This window comes from Hydra viridissima, unplaced genomic scaffold (assembly GCF_058129835.1).
Source record: "Hydra viridissima isolate aposymbiotic clone 2 unplaced genomic scaffold, HvirCarnegie_v1 scaffold_10, whole genome shotgun sequence".
Lineage (NCBI taxonomy): Eukaryota > Metazoa > Cnidaria > Hydrozoa > Anthoathecata > Hydridae > Hydra > Hydra viridissima.
Genome location: NW_028324309.1, coordinates 15,830,274 through 15,850,544, shown reverse-complemented (window position 1 = coordinate 15,850,544; position 20,271 = coordinate 15,830,274). Strand labels below are relative to the sequence as shown.

Below are 20,271 nucleotides of genomic sequence, written 5' to 3'. Positions count from 1 at the left end.
AAAATTCATAGAACATTAGTGCTTCAAGATTTTTTTTTTAATGTGTTACATATGTATGCTTTGCAATGTATGTTTTGTAATGTATGTATGTATGTATGTATGTATGTATGTATGTATGTATGTATGTATGTATGTATGTATGTATGTATGTATGTATGTATGTATGTGTGTGTATGTGTGTGTGTATGTATCTATGTATATGTGTGTATGTGAGTGTATTTATGTTGGTGTATAAATTTTGGCTAAATATCCAGTACTTAACTTTATTAGAATTTGAGTGCTAACAACACCTGGTAATGTAAAAGATTATAGAGCTTGGTAAAACAAAGGTTGGTGCTAACAACACCTGATAATGTAGAAGATTATAGAAATTGTTATATCAGTATCAATCAATCAATATCTATCTAAATGCATTTTATGTTTATTAGAATGCTTTGCAGGTTATTGCAAATGATTCACTAGTAATACACAAGGACTTAACTTTGATATAGAAATATCCCATTATTATTGAAGAAAATATCATATTACATATGATAGAAAATATCAAATATTATATGAAGAAAATATCATATTACATATGATTTTTTCTTTAACAATAATGGTATGTCAATCATAGCTGCATGTCATTAAACAACAGGCGTTAATCATATAAACCTTTATTTACAGATCTGTACAGATTTTAAAGCGGATTTGAAAAAAGTGAAGTTAAAGATGTTCCGTTTGTAAAAAGCGGGATTTTACGGAAAATTTTAACAGATCGATACTGTATATACAAAGGTTGCTTACTTTTTTGTTAAACCGCGGCGTGAATTTTGCAAGATTATATAAATACAGACCTGTATTTACTGATTGTATTTTACAGGGCTGTAAATACAGACCTGTAAAATACAATCAGTAAATACAGGAAACAAATAAGTATAAACAATTTAAGCAAGCTTACTCTTTATAATTAATAGTCTCAGTTGGACTTCTTTTTTAATGGAAGATTTATTCTAATTTGGAATATTTTAATTTGATACTTTAAACCAGATGCCTTGGTTAGCCGTTGTTTACATTCTGATTGTTCGAGTTTGTGAATACAAGTCACTGCAATACAAACTTTAAAATAATATATAATAGAAATAATATGGATTTAACTTTAAAGTCACTACTAATATTTACTACAAAGTAGGGTAGGGCGGGGCTCGTTGAGCGAAGGGGCAAATTGGGCAACTAAAATATCTCAAAAACTATGCATCAAATGACAAAACATCTAATGGATGAAAGATAGGTATATATAATGGTAATAAAATGCGCATCAAATGGTTTTTGGACGGCGGTCAAGGGAGATGCGCGGCCACTTTTTTGATTTTGGACCAAAAAAATTAAAAAAATTTTTTTGCTGTTTTTCTCTTAGATTCTTAAAAAAACATTTATTTGGCATCACTTAAGTGTTGATATTTTACTCATTTATTTGACTTCCGATTATACTTAGCCATTTTTCCCTAAGTATTACAGCTCTTTTTATAACCTAACTCTTGTGTCACCTTGTCTAATCGGGGTAAGTTGAGCAGGTTTGAAAAAAGTTAGTTAATAAAATTAATTAATAAAACGGCATTATCGGCAATTTTGCTGGGTAAACCTTTTAAGGCTCATAAACACTTTTAAATTAATCATTACTAAATACTCAAAACAATTTAAAATAATATCTGAAACCATTTTTTTTTTTTTAAATATGTAAATGTGATTTAAAACTATAAAATTTTTGCTTCTTTTAAAAATATTTTTACTTAAATATTACTTAGTCAATAAAATATATAAGTAAAAAGTTCAGAAATAAGTATTTTAACTTACTAACTTTATTTTTAATTTACCCCACACAGCTGCTCAATTTACCCCGGTATGTTGAGCAGCTCGGTAAACTTTAGAGAATATTTTCTCAAACAAATCTAAAAAAGTTTTTTTCTTTCTTCAGTAGTTTTTAGCAGAAAAAAATTTCTTTCTAATAGTGAAAAAATTATGTAAATCCGACGCACCGTTCAAGAGATCTATTACATTTAGTAAAAATTGCTCAACTAGCCCCGCCCCTCTACCACCAGAGATTTAGGCAAACTCAGAAATGTACATGAGAAGTAGAGTAGAGTTAAGTCTAGTTTTAGCTTTATTACTCTTTTGGGTTGGTATAAAACATGCGTTTTTGAATGTTATAGATTAATGAGAATCATATAGATTATCTAGAAGGTGGGTTTACTTTAAGAAAGTGGTTCTCTGATAACTCGGTTTTCAGAATTACTAATGTTTCAAAATAAACTTTCATGTTTGTGTTTTTATTTGAACAACTTTGAAATATATAAAATTGATCATTTTAATTTACTTACTCTTAAATTCAAGGAGTTTTTTCCATACGAATTTGCCTTTTGTACTAAAGAGGCATCAACTATTTGTTGCATGGGCGCCGGCAGGATTTTTTTCAAGGAGGGGCAAAATAAAATTCAAAAGTGATATTTCAAAAACTACATAAACGCATCAATTAATCAAGTCATTTTATTAGACCAGTGACAACAGAAAATTAAAGAAAATGTAAAAATAAAAACACAAGAGTTAAATCATTGTTATTCAGTAAATAGAAATTGTAGTCGTCTGCGTTCACTGCCAAACTTATTTAAAATTTGTTCCAAAAATTCAGATTTTCTGGAGCGTATTTTTTCACGATGCACGCTCAGCATGCAAAGCCCAGACAAACGCTCATAATGCTAATAATGCTTAATTATACCAAATAATGCTAAATTATATAATAAAATAATGATTTGTTAAAAAACATTATATTATTATGATTTAATAAATACAAATTAGACATATTCCAAAAAACAAAACAAAAATTAAAATGCAGCAGGTTAATTCAAGTTAATCAAATTAAATATATATAATTGTAATAATCAACATTTGGCTAGCAAAAAACACAAGGTAATAGTATTATTAAAATGAATATAACAATAAATAGGAAAAAAATTAATAAAAATACAATACAAACAAGAAACATTTTGCCAACAAACAAAAAAACAACAGCATAAAAAGGTAAATGAAACTGACACATTAAAAAATAATTTAAAAAATTTGATCACTGCATCTAATTCTTTCTTCGTCAGTTCGAAGTTTATTTGTTTGAGTAAGAACTTTGTTATTGCAATTCGATTTCTTTTTTTTTTATTATTATTTCCTTTATTTTCCTTTTTTTTTCTTCTTCTCTTCTTTTTGTTTTCTATACTTCTCCTTTATCTATTGTTTTTTTCTATTTATTCCTTTTATATTTTTCTATGATCTATTTCTATCATATTTTTTTTTAAACTTTCATTCAAACATCTTTTTTTAAAAATATAAAATATGCCTTTATAAAAAATCTTCCGCCATCGTGGAAGTTATTGCATTTTATAGTAATATTTCATTTAAACTGTTGTCATTTACATTACGGTGAGTAAACTATAAATGAGTTAAATTGATAAGATATCGAAATAAACAGTTAAAAGAAATTTTGTGAATATCAAAATTTGTTATTTTGCTTTTCCAGGAGGGGGGGGGCAACTGCCCCATCTTGCCCTTGCCTGCCGGCGCCCATGATTTGTTGATATTAAGCATATACTTTGAACGAAAAACCACAAAAAGACGACACGCATTTCACGCTTTTTGTAAAAGGTCAGGCAAAAGATTTTAAACCGCCTCGATTTTGCTGAAAGAGAACCCGTTCACTAAAGTTTCGATTCGAAAACCATTTACTTTAAAAAACATTTCGACATAAGCAACGAGAGGCGAACAAAACCAACTTTAAAAGGAAGCGGAGTTGAAGGTTTTATACTATCTCGCTATGATTTTTATATTGATGCGATTTTACTGCTTGCAACAACGACTAATATTTTTCATCTCTTTTGTTGACACATGCTAGGTAGTCAGATCGAAGCTCGTTGCCAATAGTGTAGTTGCCATCAGCACGATAAATGCAGTTATTTATAATGTCGATACCATAAGTTTGAATAAAACTATTATTAGCAACGTTTGTCACTCAAACAACAACGACAGTTAACATGCTCTTGTTAAGTATTCAAATTTTAATTGGAAACAAAAATGCGGCATTCTAATTTGAAGTTCTAATTCGAATAGAACTTTGCGGCTAAAGTAAATTCTCACGCAAACTCTACCGAAACAAATAAAACGCTCTTTATTTTGTAGTCAGACTTCTTTGGTCCATAGCCAGCCTTAATAGATTCGTAGATGGTCGTGATAGTAATATCAGAGATACTTCTTGAACGATACTTCGAAGTTGGTATCAGAAAAATCGGGCCTACCGAGACCGATGCCAATTCGGTCTATATACATACATACATACTTACATACATACATACATACATACATACATACATACATACATACATACATACATACATACATACATACATACATACATACATACATACATACATACATACATACATACATACATACATACATACATACATACATACATACATACATACATACATACATACATACATACATACATACATACATACATACATACATACATACATACATACATACATACATACATACATACATACATACATACATACATACATACATACATACATACATACATACATACATACATACATACATACATACATACATACATACATACATACATACATACATACATACATACATACATACATACATACATACATACATACATACATACATACATACATACATACATACATACATACATACATACATACATACATACATACATACATACATACATACATACATACATACATACATACATACATACATACATACATACATACATACATACATACATACATACATACATACATACATACATACATAAATAGCACGACATAATTATTAAACAGGTTTTACAAAAACTGGTAATGAAATTTAAATTAGTTGGTTCAACTCAAAAAACTTTATAAAAAAATTAATACTTAACAAATCCTCCTTTTGTGTTTATGCATAAATGGATGCTACAGAGGCATGGATTTAATCAATCCGTCCAAGCCCAAGTCTCTGATAACTCTTAACTTATATTTGGCAACTTTTTGTCAATCCAGCTTTATACATGCTCAATCGAATTTAAATCAGGCGGCTAAGCACATCAAGGAATAACTTTGTAGCATAGAACCAGTTTTGAATTGAGTTTGAAGCATGAGCTGTGCCATCATGGTAAAATATCCATTTTTCGTTTCTTCCGTAAAGAAATGTTGCCGACTGTTTTAAACACTTTTCTAGAATATCTTGGTAGCTATATTAATTGATTCTTTTGGTATATATATTATTAACACATAGACCTTTGCGAGAATTACATCTCCATATTCCAGTTATTTTGTCTTTATTGAGGAAGATCTTTTTCACTGTCTCTTTAACAATTGTAACATCCTTAAAGGATTTGTTGAACTCTCTGATTATATTACGAATGCTTATCTAAAGATTGGATTGAACAGTGAGAAAAATGATATTTTTGTCTCTTTCAGTTAACTTTGAAAGCTAACCAGATCTTGTAGAATCTTCGACAGTTAAGTTTTTTTAAACTTTTTAAATGTAATTCGAACGCAGTCCTCCTCAGTGGGCATGCATCGTCCGCACGACGTCCGTATGACGTCCGTAAGACGTCCATAAGTCCGTAAGAAGTCCGTAAAACGTCGTGCGGACGATGCATGCCCACTGGGTCTGAATGTAACAGCATTGGATTGGTTTCCTTGTTTATTTAAAACAACATTTAACGCTCTCAGGGATACCTTTTTTGTTAATTTGGTTAAAATTCCATCAGATCAGATTAGCCATTACTTCAAAAATTATTTCATACTTAATGAAAATTTTTAAGTGGGGCATTATGTATTTAGTAAATAACAAATACTATCATTTTCAAGTTGGATAGATTAACAATAAAAAAGAAGGAAGCGTCACACTTGCACAAAAAAAAAGTGTCAACAAATTAGAGGAATTCTTACTCTAATTAATACAAAAAAAGGTTATAAATAAATCTTTTGTTTTGACAACTTTACTATAGAAAAACTAGACCAATATTATTAAAACTTTTCCCTCGTATAAACGTTTTAGACACACTATGTAAAGAAATAGATATGCAACAGCCTAATTCTCTTCTACTGGTGTAATCGAGTTTAGTCTGAGTAAATTTTTCCAAAGAAGTTCAGTTGTCATCAACGAATTATGTTTTAAGATTTATTTTATTTTACCTAACGTGCTTTTAACTGATGACCATTAAAAATACTAACAAGATTTTTATTAAAAATAAAAAGGAAAATAAAGTTTAGTAAAAATTAATCATTGCGTAAAGTTAAAAAGATTTTTTCATAAAAATAAATCAAAAACTTTCACAACCATCAAGGAATTCAAAAGGCTTTTCAAGAGGGAATTAATTTTATTTTTTTAACATTTTATGCTTCTTTAACTTAATTCTTTATGCAAATAACAGAAGTCTTTCGCATACTTTACTTGAAGCAGCATCTTAACCGATATAATAAACTAACGAATCGGCAACGCTATCAATGTAAGAATTTAGCGTTCAACATGGATGAGGTAATTAGATTTGAAACCGTTCGTGAAAAAATTGATTCAAGTTCATTCGCCTTTTCTTTATCAGTATGCAGGTGTTTAGCAGTTTAAATAGAACCTCTTTCTCCTTCATTTATCTCCTTTATCGCCAAAGTAATAACAAGTTTTGCCATCGAAGCAAGATTAAGGAAAAACTCTCTTTTATCCTTCGGAAGATTAAGGTAATTTTAGTTAAGAAATTGTTTGCATATTCAAATAGAAGGATATATAGATAAATATATAGATATATACATAAAGAAGGATAGCTAGGAAATAGATATAGACTGTATTTTTGTGTGCGTATTTTTTTTTTAGGATGAAGTGGACGTTAGTTTTACTGATTATCATGGTCGTGGCTGTTATTAATACAGAAAGTCTTCTCTTTGGGCAGGTTCATGATGGTAAAAGACTTGACGTGGTAAATATCTATGTTATGAAGTTAGATATTACGCTGATGAAGTATTAAAAACGATAAATGATATTACTGATAAATATTAATGTAATGTCAACAAAATACAAAATGCCTTTTTAGATTATATATGCTTTTTAAGGTTGAAAACTGCAGACGTATGCTTAACAGATGCAAGTTAATTGAAGAAGCATTCAAAGAAAAATCATTAAGTGAAGAAGATATCAGAAAAACAGACAAGAGCACGTCAAATAGACGAGAGCACTACATTGTGGAATAATATATATATATATATATATATATATATATATATATATATATATATATATATATATATATATATATATATACAACAAGAGCAGCACATTGAAGAAAAAGATAGAAAGTATATTAACTTGTGTAGAAAATTATTCAGTTGGAGGTTTTGTAATAATATAAATTTCAGGTTTTACTATAAACTTGTATTAAATTGTTTATAAATAATACTATGACTCCTGGATGTAGACCTAAATGAAAATTTATTGTAAAATATCAAACTTTTTCCTCCATTTAAAATTTCTGGCTTAAGAGTAACCCTTGTAATTGCATTTTTTTATTTGATAAGGGCAGAGAATTTCATGAAATCGAGATTTATGAAATAGAGATTTACATGGAGCAGATTTCCTATTAAAAAAATCATAAGAAAATTAAGATTGCGTCGCGTTTTTTATTTATTTATTTATTTATTTTATTTATTTTTTTTATTTATTTTTTTTATTTATTTTTTTATTTATATATTTATAGCACACCTTCGCAAATTCGAATAACTTTAATTTAAAAAGCAATACAAAACTTTTTTTTTAAGTATTAAATGCTCAGCATCTCTACTTTGTTGATAATTAAATGCTCAGCATCTCTACTTTGTTGATAATTAAATGCTCACCATCTCTACTTTGTTGATAATTAAATGCTCACCATCTCTACTTTGTTGATAAGTTAGTGCGATAATGCGGAATGAAATAAGAAACGTGTTCGATTTTGAGTTCAGTTCGATGGCTGTTAGATATTATTGACAAATTCTTTGTATAAAATATGAAAGTATAAATTATTATTACAATAATTAAAAAACTAATACAATTATTTTAAAAACTTATTAGAAGACACTTTAAAAAATGTTTCGAAAAACTTGTTTACTTTGGAATTTTTTTTAAGAGATCACAAAATAAATCTGGTGTAAAATAAATTTGAAAATGTTTCTTTGTTTTTGCGTTTGTAACACTCATTTTTCAATACCAGCATCTTAAAATGAGTTGTGGAACTCATTTTAAGATGCTGGTATTGAAAAAAAGATGCTGGTATTGAAAAAAAAGTATCTTCAAAAGTAAAAATGATGGGAGTAACAGATGTTTTAAAAGAAATAAAATTTTCCGACAAAAAAATTCCAAAGTTAATATTAAACTTTAAGCATAGCGCAAGGAATTCATTACATCATTTAGTATTTCCTTTTTTGGCATCACCAACTAATGAGTTCTCTAACATTTTGCGCACCATGGACTTATAAGAGATGGACGTGCATCTTATTGATTTACATCAAAGAGGCCGCAGAAATCAGCGAACCATGGGAGTTTCCGACAAACTCTAAATTTTCACTCGTCAACAAAAAAATCTATTAAAATGGCTGCCCACAGTTTTAAAACAGAAACTCTAATCTATTAAACAAATGCCATAAAAATTTAAACTAATACCACGTATTAGTTTAAATTTTTATAGCATTTGTTTAATTTGTTTAATAAGACAGTTCAGGATAAAGTAACTACTTCACACGTCAACAAATTACCAAACAAACTACACCAAGGTAAAGAAATTAGTTGTCGGCACGAACAGATTTTCATCATTTTTCCAAGATAAACATTTGTAAATTTGGGAACTTTTTTCATGTAAACAAAGTTCCTTCAATAATAAAATAGACCTGTAAGGTTAATTTTAAAATGACTAAAAAAGTATAGCGAAATATAAAAAAGCTTAAATAAGATTTTTTCTCAAGGTCTAGCTTCATTCAACTCCTTGGTCCTTCATTCACCAGGCTTAAATTTGTGAATTTTTTGAGTATTCTTTCCGATATGTCGCCATTTTTTGCCTCGACTATTCTATAAACTCCATAATATATATTCTACTGTGTTATTTTTTAGTAGGTGTATTTTCTAATGGGCTTTTTTATAATTCATTTGATAAAGAAAAACCTTTTAAAAAGTTGTTCAAATTTAAAACTATCTTGCAAAATGCGGCCAGATAATTCATGTTTTCGTTTTTCATATTTCATATATTATTTCATCTGTCATAAAAGGCACATAATAACCCATTTGTTTTTATCAAATAAAATTTAGTTTATATATAGTTGGTAAATCATGTTATGTTAGATTTAAAAACTTAGTTATTCTTGAGGTTTGCCATAAATTGGCTTTGCTAAATTCTTTAAAACTGTGACAAATTATTTTTTTCTTTATTGTATTTACATTCATTTCATGTACATTTATCCTTAACTGTATATATTTCTGTTGTTAAACATAAAAATAGAAAATTCTATAATATTCATTGACTAGAAGTCTATAGCAATATAGTAGTTGGAGTAGTTCCCTGGACATGAAACCAAAATGCTCTAGGTAGCTACAAAACTAGTTGATATTTTGTATTATTTATTATATTAGTTATAAATGTAATAAAGTAGTTAAGTAAATGATCTCAATTTCTATATTATCATCAGCGTTATTTCTTAAAACATTAAGAATATCTAGCAATATAAAATTAAACTTAAAACCTGATTCTATTGCTGCTATCTTGAATAACTGCAATAGAATCAGGTTTTAACCAATCCGACAGACTTTAACAAAATTTAATTTCTATTGTTCAAAACAAAAGATTTGTAACAATGCGCAACAAGCACGGTTCGCAAAAAAAACAATAGGTTGCACGTCCATCTCTTACAGGTCAATGTGCGCACCAAGTACAAAAAGTTGATTAAGTACTTTTACAAAAACTCGTTTCTGATTCATCATTATAAACAGTTCAATCTCGCACATTTCCATCATCTACAATTGTACAGCTAAAAATTAAATCTTATGGACAGAATCTGGAGGGAAAAGAAAACTCATGACTGACGGTTAATTGAAAGTTGCCCCAGCTGCTTTCGATAGAGAAAAATCATTGAGTATGAAAAAATCAATTATGCTGTGAATGAAATTAAGTGTTAACAAACTTAATAGCTTTCTTTCCTACTAAAGAAAATCACCTCTAAGATTTTAATTCCACTTTTTTTCAATATTTTAAATTCAACTTGATAGAATTCTAAAAGATTGTATGCTTTTATTGTAGATATTTCATTTTTGTTTATATTCCCACTTCCCCTACGGCGAAGAATTCTAGAGCAAAGAATAGTTTTACATAATTACCAATTTTGATTCGCTTCGGGAATTTGACAAGGTGCCATCTTTCATGAATAAGGAGCCACGTTTAATCATCCTACCACTTAAGAATATTGAAAGAAGCCCCTCCTGCAATAATTATAACTAAAATAAATTAGCATAATTAGCTAAATTGATATTACCTTTGCACACCATTAGCACTAAACGACAATTGCTCCGTACTGCACCCTAGGCTATTACTAAAAAGCTACCATGTTACACTGCTGGCTTCAATCTTTTGATGACAAAGTCTCCATACTCACACCAATGCAAATTGTGACTCATGATGTCTATTCAATTCTATCATATTTGTTTGGTCTTTTTTAAAAAACATTACAACATTACAAGTCTGAAGCATTCTCATGAGAAGTTACTTTCATTATTTACAATAAAAAACATTACAACAAGTGTCTGAAGCATTCTAATGAGAAGTTACTTTCATTATTACAATAGAAAGGCATACAGATAAAAATTTGGGGTATTCATATGTATTTAGAATAAAAAGGCATACTGATAAAAAAAATGCGGGATATTTATGTGTGGTTTTTTTGCTCAAGCGATGTTTGTTGTTGTTTGCATCATTAGATAAATGTTTGAGGTATCATACCTTTGCTCTGGTGAGTACTTACAATATACAAAAGTTAAAGCCACTATAAAGATATTTATTATCAATAATAACTAACAGTATCTTTTAATAAATATAAGTTTTTGGTAATCACACATTTCCAACCTCGTAATTATAAGTAAAGTATCTATTGAAGAATTTTTTGCAAGAATATTTCGTCGAAGTATTTTACAAGAAATTTATGTTTTTCAAATGGGGGAATTCCATTTTGAAAAATTTGAGAAGTACAAATACTTCAACTTCAACAGAAGCGGTATTTCAATGCCAAAGTTTAGTATTTCTAGATTTTCCGGCACGCAAAAAAAGATTTACCTAAATGCCATACAACTTTTGAGCTACCTTAAGCTTTATAAATAACATAATGTCTAATAGTGAAGCTGATTCCAATTCTAGCGGCACACGAAGGACCCGAGGTGTTAGGTGAGTTTTATATTGGTAAAAGTACGTAATAGAATGAGCAATATTTTTGTTCACAAACTCCATTATTTATAGACTTATCTCCAATGAAGATAAGAAAATATTTGACGAACTTGATTCTGAAAATAATGAAGAACCCTACCTTGCATCTGTTTATGAAAATTGTAATCACAAGCTGATGCTTCGGCCAAAGGTTTTGACATTGAACTTGAACTATTAATTGAGGAAGAAAACGAATATAGTTAGAAGAAGATAATGATGATGAATCGGAAAATTTGGTCGGCAGTTTGCTAAAGATGGAACTGAACGGTACAGTTCTGCACGGGCAATGCACAAACTATAAATTGAAATGCATTACGATAAAGAAGTGGTCTTGTAGGCAACTCTAGATTGTGCTCTATGAAAGAACTTTTACAAGCATTACAAATGCATTACCATTAACAAGCAATTGATTCCATCGGCATAATTATTGTAGTTATCATAATTATTTCCGTTTAGAATAATTACACTTTCTAGCCGGTTAAATATAGGATAAAAATTTTTTAGAAATGTGACGCAAAAAAATGGCGATAGATTATAAGGAAATTTGTAGACTGAAAAACTGAATGACGGCCCTCAACAAGTAAATATTAGTAAACAAACTGTCTTAGATCTAGTTGGTTTGTATAAAGGCTTTGGAAGAAACGTAACAACCGACAACTTCTTCACAACAACGAAATTAGCCGAGGTACTGAATTCTAAGAGCATAACTTGAGTTGGTACAGTAAGAAGAAACAAGCTTTTGTTATAAGGCAACACGCAACTCAGAAAAGAGAAGCCCATCAACTCTACATACTTTGCATACAATAAAGAAGCAAAATGTTGCTTTACATGTACTAAAGAAAAACAAGTATTTAATACTTTTTTCCTCTATGCGCATGGCTGGCGAAATCGATAATATGCGCATGATTGGCGAAATCGATAATATGCGCATCACTGGCGAAATCGATAAGACGATGGCAGGTTAACTGGAGATAATCAAATACTATAATAAAACTAAAAGTGGCGTTTATCTAAAAGACAAGACACTCGGAGAGTATACAGTATACGTTGACCTTAAGGATTGTTTTACAAGATGGTTAACGTCATTGGATTGGCATCATTTAACATCTATAGAGAGCATAATCCACATTTGAGGAAAGAAGATCAGAGAAGAAAATTCCTTAAAGTTCTTGCCATACAATTATGTTTACCTGCTATTTCCTAAGTAAAGTTATTTTATAGTTGTACCTGTGTCGCCGTTTATGGGAGTTAAACGTACTAATAAAGATTATCTTGCGTTTGGGCTCATATATATTATCATATATTATCATATATTATCCTAAAATGAAAATCCCAAAATCTAAATTAGTAATGTAAAGATGTCATAGAACTACAGTCTTCTACATATTTTACAAAATCAACTATTTTTACATTTAAAATCGCAAAAAGCTATATTTGTACATATGCCGCCAGACGAGGGTTAACTGCCAGCATTTGTTAAAGAGCTAAGTGTACAGGATGAGTCAACTTTAAGTCAAATTTCCACGAAGCGAATTATTTCGCGCGACGCGATTTTTTTCGCGGCTAGTCTTTCGTTGATTCAGAATTTTAATTTCCACCATTAAGTTGGCAATTAGATTTAGTAAATAGAAACTATTAAATTTGAAAAAATGTCAACCAATCAGTTACTATTTTAATTAGAAAGTAAAAACTTTAAATTATTACTTCTGTAAAGTTTCTGAAGTTAGTGTAAAAATACTGTTACTCTTAATGAAAAACAAAGACGTTTAGATTATGACTCAAATGTTATTTTGTGCAACGCATTTATATTTGCATAACTTGTCGGCTATTTTTAAATTAAATTTCTTTTCAACAATTTCGATGTGTTTGTTTTTCAACACAATTGCTGAGTTTGCATATTTTAAAGGATCTGATCAATTCTTTATTTACGCGAATAAATTCGCCACCAATTAAATTGAAATATATCCAACTTTTTTGCGAAACGAAAAAAATCGCCAGGCGATAAAAAATATTTTTGTGCGCATGCTCAGAAACATTCGCGGCAAAAAAAATTGCGTAGCGCGAAATAATTCACTCCGTGGAAATCCGCCTTAACAGAGACTTTTTATTGGCTCTTCTCTTTATAACAAAATTTTTTTTTCTCGTTAGATGGAACCAAATTTTTGTTAATTACTACAGCTCATTCAGTTACTTCAAAGATTGAGAAAATATGAATAGAAATATGAATAGAAAGTAAAGATAAAAACTCGATACCATATATCATCTTACTTTAACTTCAAGTATATTTTAAAGTTAATTACAATTGCTTATATTCACGAAAGAAAATGACTATGAAGCCACGTTAAACAAGTTAGAATTCAGATGTTTCGAAAAGCTTTAGAGTCGTGTTTAACGGATTCCTTAGAAAGTGTAAAGTGCGCAATCACGAAACTCTAGTTAAAAATCTATAAAAAAAAATTCAGTTCAAAATCAACAAAAAAGCATGTAAAAATTTATGATGCAATACGTCACTCAATATACACACATATATCCTTTTTATTCAGAAAACACAGAAGATGCTAGCTAAAAACATGTAGAAAGATTTCACCAAGGTAATGCAAAAATAAAAAAAACTTTATAAAAATGGAGCTAGCCGATTTTTTTTTTTGATCTCTTTATAAAGACAAACCAGAACACACGAACTCCAAAAAGTCGCATTGAGAAGTTCAAGTTAAGATAAAATATACAAAAGTTAAAACCACTGTAACGATATTTATTATTAATAATAACTAACAGTATCTTTTAATAAATATAAGTTTTTGGTAATCCACACATATCCAACCTCGTAATTATTTATAAAGTATCTATTGAAGAATTTTTTCTAAGAATAATTTGTCGAAGTAATGCTGAAATATTCGTTCCTAGTTTTCTTTTCTTCTGGAAGAGCTTGTCGTAAAAAATTTTTTTTTTTTTATTGTAAAATATTTTTTTGAAATGTAAATTAGCATGGAAATCAGCAAAACCGTGGTCATGGCTGCGAAAATAAATCTTTCATACTTCGTCGATAATTGTTTTGCTCAAATTTTGAGGATTGTCAACACTTTTGTTTTTTAAGACTGCGAGATGCAGAGCTAGTAATTGGAACGGAATGATTGCTAAAATTCCCATAAGACAATCTGAAGTTTTAGGTATGCAAATTGAAATATCTACCATGTTTTTTGTAGCCTCGTCGTCTTCTTCACAAATAACAATTGGTTTTCCACCTCTAGCTTTCACTTGCTGAAAAGCATTGATACACTTCTCATACACAGCATCTCGCATTATAATCATTATGATTGGCATGTTCTCATCAATTAAAGCCAGAGGACCATGCTTTAATTCACCGGAATGTATCCCTTCTGAATGAATGTTTACAATTTCTTTGAATTTAAAGGAGCCTTCAAGACATGTTGCTTGTTGATATCCTCTGCCCATCACTAATAGACTTTTGCATCCCACGTATTTTTTTGCCAACTCCTTCAAATAGTTGTTCAGTTTTAAAACTTTTGTGATTTTGTCTGGTAGTTTTTTCATTTCTGATATAATTTCTCGGACACGTGGTAGTTTTGATTTTTTATCTTCTGCCATTTTCAATGCAAACATAACCAACGCTATAAATTGACTTGTATAGGTTTTGGTGCTCGTCACACCAACTTCATTCCCAGCATTTATGTTAATACCAAAATGAGTTTCAGCGGATAAGGTGCTCTTCTCCTCATTGGTTATCCCCATAACTAAAGCTTCGTTTTTTTTACAATACTTGCATGCGCTTATTACGGAACCGGTTTCACCAGACTGGCTAACAAAAATGCAGACATCATCGCGGAATATAGGAACTTCTCTATCTAACAAATCACTAGCCAGCTCAACAAAAACAGGTATGTCTAGAAGTTCTTCCATTAACTGACGAGATGCCAACGCTACGTGGAAGCTAGAGCCTGCCCCAATCAAAATAATTCTACGGCACCGGTGTATATCATCAAAAAAAGATTCGATGCCGTTCAGATGAATTTCAGAGTTGTTGAAGTCTACTCTTCCGGACATAGATCGCTGGATACTTTGCGGTTGTTCAAAAATTTCTTTCTCCATTTGTGTGTCAAGCTGACTAATTGCGTTTTTTTTCTCCGGAAGATCGTAGGAGGACCGCCTTGAACCTTTGGAAAACTGAAGCTGTTGTTGTTTATTTGTGGGAATGAACTCCAAGCCTTCGTAAATAGAATTTGATAATTCCTTCCATGAGGATCGTTGGTGCTCATTGATGAATATTGTACTATCCATTTTTTTTTAAATAATGCTATTCTTTATGCAGCTGAAAAAACAAAACGGTCATTAAAACTAAATGAAACTTTCTCTCTTTTTTAATTGGGGAACTCTGAAAAATAGGCTCAGCTAATCTGCCCTTATTAATGTTTTTTAAAATAACAGTATGCTAATAAAAATAATATTAGCTGAGATTTAAAAAAAATGCATATCGAAGTAGAATTTGAAGTAAAATTGAAAAAAGAATTTAAATCAAAAAAACAAAAAGCAAAACAAAAAAAGAACAGAAAAATACAAAGTTCACATAATGATAAAGAATTCCTCCAACTTTCGTTTTAAACTTTATCATTCGTCGCATTAGATTTTTTCTCTGTTGATTGCTGATGATCTGTCGAAATAACAATTAAGAAAGTCTCCTAGAAAATAAGCTAAGGTAAAAACAGCAAAACTGTAGGTTTACATGTTGTTAGAGTTATGGCTGATGAAGACCACAATTGCAAGGTGAATTGCTTTACAGTGACTCCTACGAAACCAAAGATGATTCTGAGAAAAACTTATAAGTCTAGTTTCACTTTCATGTAAAACACTAAGGAAACGCAAAAACTGTTCTATTAAAATTTTTTTTTCTTCCGATCGAATTACAAACCTTATATATAAAAATTTAGTTTCTCTCATTGAAATAGCTTATTATAAAGCATACTTCCTTATTACAAATCTGTGTTGGAGAATGTATAGATTTTTAACTGTTTTTTTACCCCCATAATAGCTTCTTGTGAAAAAAATCTGGTAGGAAAAAAAAAGGTTATTTAACAGAAAACTATGAAGCCTTTATCTGTTGAGAAGACGATTATTATACGGGATTATTACACGGGATGAGAGATGAGAAACTAATATACGTGACTACAGCTTTAAAGTGAAACATGGCTTTTTTTTAAAGAAAACACATCTTTTCAACCTTTATCGCATAAAGGACATGCATGTTAATTGTTGCGAGTTAACGTATAAATGATTGTTATTGATTAATAACAGCCGCACAGTGTTGTGAAACTGGCAGTGTAAACTCACCTCAATACAAAATTGATATTTGAAAATTTATGCAAATATAAAAGTGCTAGTTAAATAATTTATAGTCTTTTAAATCAAAAGAGAGTAAAACAAGCATAGGTGATATTTCTTGTTAACCTATTCCTGCTCTAACACTACTTTCTTGAAATTGAATCTAAACAACCGTTTAATGTAAACCAATCTTAAACTCAAAATCTAGAAGTATTTAAAATGTTATACAAACTGGTCAAACAATTTATAGTCTTTGAATTTTTAAAAAAATTTATGAATAAAAACAGCGATAGTATTTTGGAAACTTCAAACAATATTTAACAACAACATCTCAATTTATAAAAAAATATAAATATATACAGAAACAAAGACACCTGATATCAATACTCATAAAAAGAATATATTAATCTATACAAACTCTTCATTCATCGGTAACTGTTTTTCTTAAGTTTTGAGGATTGTCAATACTTTTTTCTTTCAACACTGCAAGATGCAGAGCTAGTAATTGGAATGGAATGATTGCTAAAATTCCCATAAGACAATCTGAAGTTTTAGGTATGCAAATTGAAATATCTACCATGTTTTTTGTAGCCTCGTCGTCTTCTTCACAAATAACAATTGGTTTTCCACCTCTAGCTTTCACTTGCTGAAAAGCATTGATACACTTCTCATACACAGCATCTCGCATTATAATCATTATGATTGGCATGTTCTCATCAATTAAAGCCAGAGGACCATGCTTTAATTCACCGGAATGTATCCCTTCTGAATGAATGTTTACAATTTCTTTGAATTTAAAGGAGCCTTCAAGACATGTTGCTTGTTGATATCCTCTGCCCATTACCAACAAACTTCTACAACTTACATACTTCTTTGCTAAGTCTCTAAGATAATCATTGAGTCCCAAAACAATTCGTATGTTATCTGAAAGCTTTTTCATCTCTGATATTATTTCACAAACACGTTGATACTTAGACTTTTTATCTTCTGCCATTTTCAATGCAAACATAACCAACACAACAAATTGACTTGTATAAGTTTTGGTGCTTGTGACGCCAAATTCATCACCAGCATTAAGATTAATGCCAAAATGTGTCTCAATAGATAGAGTGCTATTTTCTCCATTTGTTATCCCCATGACTAAAGCATCATGTTTTTTACAATATCTACATGCATTTAAAACAGAACTTGTTTCACCAGATTGACTTATAAAAATGCAGACATCATCGCGAAAAATAGGCACCTCTCTGTCTAATAAATCACTAGCCAACTCAACAAAAATAGGGACTTCAAGAAGCTCCTCCATCAGCTGACGAGTTGCAAGTGCAACATGATAGCTTGAACCAGAACCAATTAAAATGATTCTTCGGCTGCGTTGAATTTCATTGACAAATGCATTAATTCCTTGAAGATGAATTTGTGATTTTTCGAAATCCACCCTTCCTTTCATTGATTCTTTGATGCTTAGCGGTTGCTCAAAGATTTCTTTTTCCATAAACGAACTAAACTCAGCAACATTGATTTTCTCCTCATTTTGAGAATCAGTTGAAGTTTTTCGAATCTTAGAACAACCACAAGAAAATTGAAGCTGTTGCGATCTATTTGTAGGAATAAACTCTAAGCCATCATACATAGGGTCTGAAATATCCTTCCATGAGGTAAGACGATTTTCACTAGTCAGGTCGTCGCTTTCCATACTTAAAAGATATTGCAGATAATAGATATGATATAAATAAACTACCTATTTATTTCACATAATGACGCATGCGTAAATAATTGTTTTTGTTTTTTTAAATTACACTCTAAACAACCGGTGTATTGTGTCAAGGTGGGCCAGAGTCACTTCAGCCGATTGACTTTTTTGCAACGAGTATAAAGTGCAATAACTTTGGTCGAAGTTGTTAAATAAAAGGACCCTGATCACAACATTTCTTAGTTGCAATCATTAAATGATGTATGTAATATAACTCGAGAGAAAAAATATTAAAAAACAAATTTCCCGCTTCTTCAGCAATATTTTTATTTAAGAATAATGCTTTAAAATGGCGATTTCTTTAAATCCTAACTTTTTCTTTTTCTTTTTTTTTTTTTTTTTTCATATCAAAGTTCTTTGAAAAAAGCTTTATGTAGTTTTTATTTCCATCGAATGGGATTTTAAATATGTAATTTTAAAACTACACACTTAAAATGTCTGAAGTATCAAAAATTGCTTAAAGTCCAATAAAGATAGTGGACAATAAAAATTTTTCGATTGTTTTTTTTTTTTTTTTTTAACTTTGATATAAAATGGGAAATTTTTCACATTCAAAGATTTTTTTATGGTTATCCGTTTTTAAGCAATTGCTGAAATAAAAAAAAATAAAACAAACAAACAAACAAAAAAGTTGTAAACTATATGTATTTATAATTTACAGCGAAACTGTAAAATTAGTATCACTAACTGTAACCAATTATTTTATCAAATTTGAACTTCTTCAAATGTAAACGCAACCTTAACAGAAAATGATCAATTTTCTATCAGTTGTTCCGATTTAGTTGATAAATACGAAACACACGTGAAAATAGAAACATGAAAAAACAATAAAAAAAACAAAAAAAAAAACAAATCCAAGTGGATGTGTGGAATGAAAAACATAAACCACGTTTTTTAATCCATAGAATTACAAGTTCGTTAAAGTAAAATGAATAAACTGCAATATGTAAAAAAAAAAATAATGTATATTTATTCACATACCATAACCCGATCCATGCCAAACTTAAATACCGCGTAACAAATACATGACACCGTTAACATATTTCTCAAAAAAAGGCTTAAGTCAAGATATATCATCTATATTACTATCTCTGAGTGTAATAAGCATTTGCAACCTTTCAAATCCTACTTATTTCAGCAGCAATTATCCTTATCGCCAAACAATAACAAAACTTTTTTAAAAAAAAAATTTAAGTTATAAAGAAGCTGTATAAGAATTTGCAACTAGATGTCTTACAGCACCTTTTGATGCCTTTAAATAGCGGTGAACGGGAAGCGAAAACAGCAAGTTTAAACTGAATGTTTCGCACCTCAGAGAACTTTGACACATTTTTTTTGTATAGAATAGATAACTGCAACTGCAAATTTTTTCCGGAGATAATTATATAATTGCAGAAGGCTGAACCAAACCTAAAAATTAATCCAATTGCAAATAGCTTCGCATGCATTAAAAATTTTCGTCATTTTTATTACTTTCACAGAAAATCTTCCTCAAACAATTACGTAGCTAAGGAAATATATTTCTAAGGAAGCTATGGTTGTGTAATGAAGTGAAATTAGTGTTTGGAAAAAAAGACCCATTCCTCCTAAAAACCATTCGATGGTTTAGAAGTATAGCTTTTAAGCGTTGTTTTAAAAACGTTTT

General features: G+C 29.8%; 1 long non-coding RNA gene and 2 pseudogenes across 3 annotated transcripts; 1 reads left to right on the top strand and 2 right to left on the bottom strand.

Annotated features, from left to right (window-relative positions):
• The first annotated feature begins 6,656 nt into the window (after nt 1–6,656).
• On the top strand, nt 6,657–7,322 carry LOC149883356 (uncharacterized). Its single transcript, XR_016444551.1, has 3 exons — nt 6,657–6,791; nt 6,925–7,027; nt 7,161–7,322. It is a non-coding gene; the product is annotated as an uncharacterized LOC149883356 (long non-coding RNA).
• Nucleotides 7,323–12,173: 4,851 nt separating this feature from the next.
• On the bottom strand, nt 12,174–19,723 carry LOC145181864 (glutamine--fructose-6-phosphate aminotransferase [isomerizing] 1 pseudogene; annotated as a pseudogene). The gene is made up of 2 exons (XR_013845909.2): nt 19,608–19,723; nt 12,174–15,866 (listed from the first exon to the last, which is right to left on the bottom strand). The product of XR_013845909.2 is annotated as a glutamine--fructose-6-phosphate aminotransferase [isomerizing] 1 pseudogene (transcript).
• On the bottom strand, nt 17,169–18,893 carry LOC145181613 (glutamine--fructose-6-phosphate aminotransferase [isomerizing] 1 pseudogene; annotated as a pseudogene). The gene has a single exon (XR_016456526.1). The product of XR_016456526.1 is annotated as a glutamine--fructose-6-phosphate aminotransferase [isomerizing] 1 pseudogene (transcript).
• Nucleotides 19,724–20,271: the final 548 nt, after the last annotated feature.